Below are 6,261 nucleotides of genomic sequence, written 5' to 3'. Positions count from 1 at the left end.
TAGGTAGTACCAGGGTACGTTCCGGTATACTGGACCGTACCCAAGACCCTCTCAGCCTCCCTAACCGTAGGAAATTCCTTTCTCCAACCCATCTAGAACAGATGGCACTCTGTCAGTCAACTACCAATTCTTTGATAACTAGAAGCAGAAATAGACACTATAATATCATGTAATCTTAGCTTAATCTAATCTTTAATCTAATATGAATACAAGTTCACATAAAGTTTCATTCAGTGGCTGTGTTATGTGACAGTTACACTAAGTTACAGTTGTAAACTAGCTTGTGATGAGCAACCGTTGAGCACATAGGAGCAGATTCTCTCGACAACATCACATTACTTACCAGAGCAATTAACATAGAATTCTGAAACTGCATGGGCACCGAATTCATAATTTGTACATATTCTGATTAGTCTGGTGAGCATCTTGTTGGAGCTGCCCATCTATTTTATCTACTATTATTTATCAGATATCATTATATTATAATTATATCACTATTCATTCACTAAGTCTTAGTATTTATACTTGGTCTGTTATTACAACAACAAATGGGGGCTGCCATTTTGTGAAATGGAGCACCGTGATTGGTTCAAGCTTCGCATAGAGCACCCCGTGATTGGTTAAAACTTCGCTACAGCCATCTATGGCGGGCAGCAATTTGTCTGTCTGTTTCGGAAAATTCCACTTTTCAAAAGCTTATTACAAGACTAATTGTGGAAAGGAATTTCCTACGGTTAGTGAGGCTGAGAGGGTCTTGGGTACGTTCCAGTATACCGGAACGTACCCTGGTACTACCTAATATGCCGGACCGTACCTCGCCTATTCCACTAACAAGTCTAGGGAGTCGCCTACGCCTACTCCCTAACCCTAACCCTAACACTAACCCTAACCATATCAAATAGTGACCATGGTACGTTCCGGTATACCGGACCGTACCCAGGGTACGTTCCGGCAGTACCCTGGGGGACATAGACCCTATGAGCGTTAGTGAGGCTAGTAGATGCATGTTGAGATCTGCAGTGCCAGTGAATTCTATATGTCCCTAAAATGGATAGTAATACATGCCTTCTTCCAAAGCAGTGTATAATTTGTGAGACATAGATACGTAATGGCTTACTCTAACGCGTTTGGAATAGCATTCCTTTTGCACCTGATGCCCTGCAAAAATACATTGCATGTAAATGCAACAAAACTGGGTGCTTGCATTGAAAGTGCACATGTATGTAGAGATAACAAGCTGCAGTGTTCTGATATGAGTTGTGTTCTTACAAACAGTACTTAAATATTCAGCAGCCACATAGAGCAGAAGATGAGGGTATTTCTGAAGACGACACTAGTGATGAATAGTAAATTCATGCTGCATTGACAGATTAATGTCCTACATTGAATTTGCTGTATATTACATTACGTTTACTAGGAGTATCATTCGTGCGTAATTGGCAATGCTTTTCTGTTGCTGCTGGGGTAGCACACATACCGTACTGATTTTATATAGTCCCGAGTATAACGTTACATATTACGGTAAGTATGACTTTGCAGTTTGTACCGATTCTGGATGTAAAAGGCAATAAATTCAGATATATACGACGTACATATAAAATATCAAAAGTAAATTTTAATCCATTGAAGTGCCTGAAATAAAATATACCTGTATTTTACGTATCGATTAAATTGGTAGCTGGCCTTGAAGCTAGCTTTATGTTAATATGCATGCAGTCCAAGGTGATTAAAACTGATGCAAAATTAAACCCTCTCTTTTGTCCCCTTGCAGATATTTTGGCAGTTAGAAAGTATAGGCATGCATTACGATACCGTCGATACGTATCATGACAGACAGAAAATATGTATCCCAATACTTTCGTAACAACGTCCCATACTCAACGTAATATGAGTATATCAAAGCCATACAAATATATGCCAAAATCATTTGTTGCAGCAATCTTCTCTATAATAATTCTTTGGCTCCTGATACATAAGTGGGTAGTATAGTATTCTTATTTGTATGACAATGCCTTGCCAGCTAGTTATGGAGATTTGATTGTGTATCCTGTCCATGGCATCTGTGATGCTTGTAGTTAGAGTACAAGCAAGTAATCCTTGGCATAAAAGATTATATTTGTAGGATGGATGGCACTGTAGTTCATAAGAACATCTTCACCAGAACTTGCTGTAGTCCCATATCAATGCACTCCACTTCTATCTGGTGTAGGGTGAATGTAACTTCTGCTCAATTCCTCAAAATTCCTATATTCCTCCTATATTTTGCAGGATAACCTGCTATATTTCCTATATTTTTGTCCCATCAAGTGGCTAAGGAGGTACGACAATGCTACAATACGTGTGTAGTCACGACATGCACCAGTCTGTCAATCGGCACTCTTTATTGTTTTGCAGTAACAATTTTGGGGGCAATACAAGTGTGCCACATATATTGAGCCAGGTTTCTACGACAGCCAAGGATATTTACATTATACCAGAGTTCTCCTAGCTTTTTCATTATAGCATGGGGGTGCGCTGCCTTTACGGTCCTAGTTTTAGCATTTTTGTGCATTTTTATAGCAAATTTTAGCATGGCGGCTATGATATTTAGAGGGGCGGGTGCATTTTAGGATGGCGGGGCTCGACGATAGCCTGGCGAGCCGCCAGGCTATAAGTGCTCTTGGACAACCCTGGATACTGAGACGGAATTCATAAGATAGAAGAAAGAATTCATCTGTATCGTTTGTATCGATACGGATGGTGCATATCGATTATCATATTGTGGGCCAATGTATGAGTGAATCGTCACACCCTATCATACATGTGCATTTGTATTTAGATTCTCGAGCACAATTCTTTTGTGTAAGTTACTATAGTGTTTGCAATGACATGACTCAATTTGATCAAACTAATCAAGAGCTAGCCAGAAGTGTTACTGAATGTAGACCTACAATGATTTTTCTTGTCATTACAACAGTTTAAGAACCATGCTATATGCATTATTTAGACTGTACTAATATGCAAAATGTAGCTAGCCTGTGGTTTCGCCTGTTCAGAAGAATATAAATACTAATTTTCATATTTGATCCTCTTTTGAGAGCTGTAAGGCTATAAACTAATGCTATTTTGCATTTTTACATCAAATAATTTAGCTTGCTCTACTGATTTGTTCTGCTATCTAAATCACACAGTTGGGTCTCCAATCTCAGGCAAGAATGCCCAGCAACTTATCTTAATTCTATGATTGATATGGCTGTTTGTCCCAAATAACTATGTCTATAATAATCATTATAACATAATCATTACTTACTGTGATTACTCTTGCCTTGACATAAGTAAATGATCAAAGTAAAGACAGACCCTAAATGAAACGGTGGCTGGCATGTCACCACGACTTAACCGAAGAATATTTAATTCATAACACTCACTTATTCAAGTTATTGCAACATTACATTTATTTTATAAAAAGTTGATGAAAAGATCGGTTCGCCACTGCACTGGCACTGGTACTACTATAGATACAATAATGTAACCCAAACCCAAGAGGATAGGGTTTGGGTTACATTATTGTATCTAGTACTACTAGTACTACTATACTATTACTAGTAGTAGTGGTACGGACTACACTGTCACAGTGTCCACAGTCACTAATCTAACCACAGAGCTCTGGTGGTAGGAATCGAAATTATCTTGCAGTGGTTTAATCCCAATCTATTTTATCTACTATTATTTATCAGATATCATTATATTATAGTTTTTTCACAACGTCCAAAACTATCATTGGCTTTAATTAAGTCCACAAAAATGAACATGTTATGTAAAAAATTAAATTTTAAAAAAACGGGTTGACCAGGTTTATTGAAAACTCTAAATCATATTGTAATTACAAGACTAATTTGTCTGCTGTAAATGTATATTGCTAACCCTGTTTCTTAAAAGCAAGTAACATGGACAATGCATTGTTGTTTAAAATACTTTATTACCTTGGGAAGCGATATGAAAATAAACAACCTTTCAGTATGCCAGATGAATAATTTACAACCCTATTTCCTAATGTGCGGTATTGGTTTGTTTTGTTTTTTTATCACCTTGTTCTAGATTAACATTAATTTATGGTGCAGATCGACTTCACATTTATTAGAGAATCTGAAAGGCCCAGATTTCCGTATGGACAGATTTTCTGGAAATAGTAATCCATGGATATGAAAAGAATGATTGATAAACTGTCCTGAAAATGATACGTTTTTGAAGACACTGTAGGCTCTACATGTACATTGGTCAAGTTAATTACACTCAGTTGGATGAATAATTTTAGTAATGAAAAGTATGCATATAGTTTGAAGGCTATAATGTCACCAAATAGTATGAATTTGTTTTCACTTGAATTAATGAAGAGGGTAAATAAAAATTAATGAGTCAGTTAATCGAATCACATATTGAGATAGGGTATACATTGTTGTTTGCGGTACTTCATTGATTCTATCTTTACTCTAGCTCTAGTACTAATAGGCCGCGGAGCTATCTTTACTCCTGCGAGACATACGGGCTACTCGTCTACAAGTACGGTAATACCTACGTATGTAAGTAAGTTGTTTACGAGACCGCTTACGAGAAGACCAAACCCTCTCATAACTTTAAGATTAAGATTGAAAAATAACACAGTTAAACACAAAGAATTGGTAATTATAGTGATATTATATTCTATATTAATGAGTAAAATGTGTGTTTTAAACTTACTTATAATCGCCTGATAATGAACTAAAAACAACATATTTACAAATGGGCTTTGTTCTCTTGTTTTGAAGGTTTATCGCGTCATAGCAAATCGAAAGCAGCCAATCAGAGGAACCCTTTGCGCATTTGCCGGTACGCGAAAAAAATAGACGCCACCGGGCCGCTTCATGGCGCGACATGGGGCCAGTACAGCTGAAACGTTACCAGGTACTGCCGCGGTGCCGAACCAGCGAACTGGTCCACTAATGGGCCATATAATCTGGCCCGGTATTGGGCCAGTTCAGTGCTTCCATAGTCGACGCTGAATGTGGAAAGGGGCTATAATTGGTAAGAAGAATTTTTTTTATAAAAACAAATATCTTAAGTAATGTTTTATTAAACGGTTTGGTTATTATACATATGTATAGTGAAATGTTGAAGTATTCGATGAAAAAGAAAAATCTAACAAAATTTAAACAAGTGCGCTTAAACCGCCACCTATCTGTACAGGTATTTTGGCAGTTATTTCAACATGGAAAAATATCAGTCCAGCTTTTATCTGCTCTTGGTAAGTTCCGTATTTAAGTGCAAATAACAAGTTGTATTTCTCATTATAAGCTATTCTGTTATTTCAATTGAAATGATTGGTATGTTGGGTTCAAGGATAGAGATGATGTCCAGGACGGGGGATATGATAGGATGATGTTTATTACTGGACTAGCTCTAGAGCCCTAGCCTAGCTATAGCCCGCGTACATTGACTGCCGCAGGCAAGTCCTACTTATTCAAGTTATACTTAGGCAGTCAATGTACGCGGGCTATAGTACTAGAGCTATTACTGGACATGCTCTCTAACTTCTAAGTATGTGCACAGAAACAAGGAAGTTTAGGGAAGTGTCACTGTTATAGAACTAACGAAAACCTGTGCTTGTATTTGTAAGTTGTTAGATACAATAATGTAACCCAAACCCAAGAGGATAGGGTCCCCCTATCCTCTTGGGTTTGGGTTACATTATTGTATCTAGTAAGTTGTATACACGGTCGGTCGATCACATGATATTATTAGTAAAGTAAACCGACCAGGCTCTCGCGACTGATAACTCTAGTAACTATAGGCCCGCCGTACGTGTTGCCACTGGGCTAATGCCGCAGCGGTTCAAGGGATAGAAGAACATGCCGGTCCCAATAAAACCAATGTCATTTACAATTACATCAATAGGCCCATGGGCCGAGGTGGCAAAATCAGTCTAGAAAATGACTTTCGTTTGACACCTCATGGAACCAAGTTTAATTTTGGCTATAAGTTATATATATTATCCTGATAATAAATCACCAATGTTCTCCCCTAAATTGTTGCACATTAGTTTGTAATAGACTTTGAAAATTGGAATTTTCAGAAAAGTCAAATTTGCCAATAATGGCTGTATGCGAAGCTTTAACCAATCACGGTGCTCTATGCGAAGCTTGAACCAATCACGGTGCTCCATTTCACCATATAGGCAGCCCCACGATTTGTTGTTGTAATAACAGACCAAGTAAATATACTAAGACTTAGTGAATAAATAGTGTT

General features: G+C 37.7%; 1 protein-coding gene across 1 annotated transcript in view; it reads left to right on the top strand.

Annotated features, from left to right (window-relative positions):
- The window catches only part of LOC106812411 (N-acetylglucosamine-1-phosphodiester alpha-N-acetylglucosaminidase-like), a 20,260-nt gene that overhangs the window by 7,162 nt on the left and 6,837 nt on the right, over positions 1-6,261 (top strand). The window lies entirely within an intron of this gene.

The sequence above is a fragment of the Priapulus caudatus genome, unplaced genomic scaffold (genome assembly GCF_000485595.1).
Source record: "Priapulus caudatus unplaced genomic scaffold, Priapulus_caudatus-5.0.1 Scaffold645, whole genome shotgun sequence".
Taxonomy (NCBI): domain Eukaryota; kingdom Metazoa; phylum Priapulida; class Priapulimorpha; order Priapulimorphida; family Priapulidae; genus Priapulus; species Priapulus caudatus.
The sequence above is the reverse complement of the archived record's forward strand: the minus strand, read 5'-3'. Positions and strand labels throughout refer to the sequence as shown.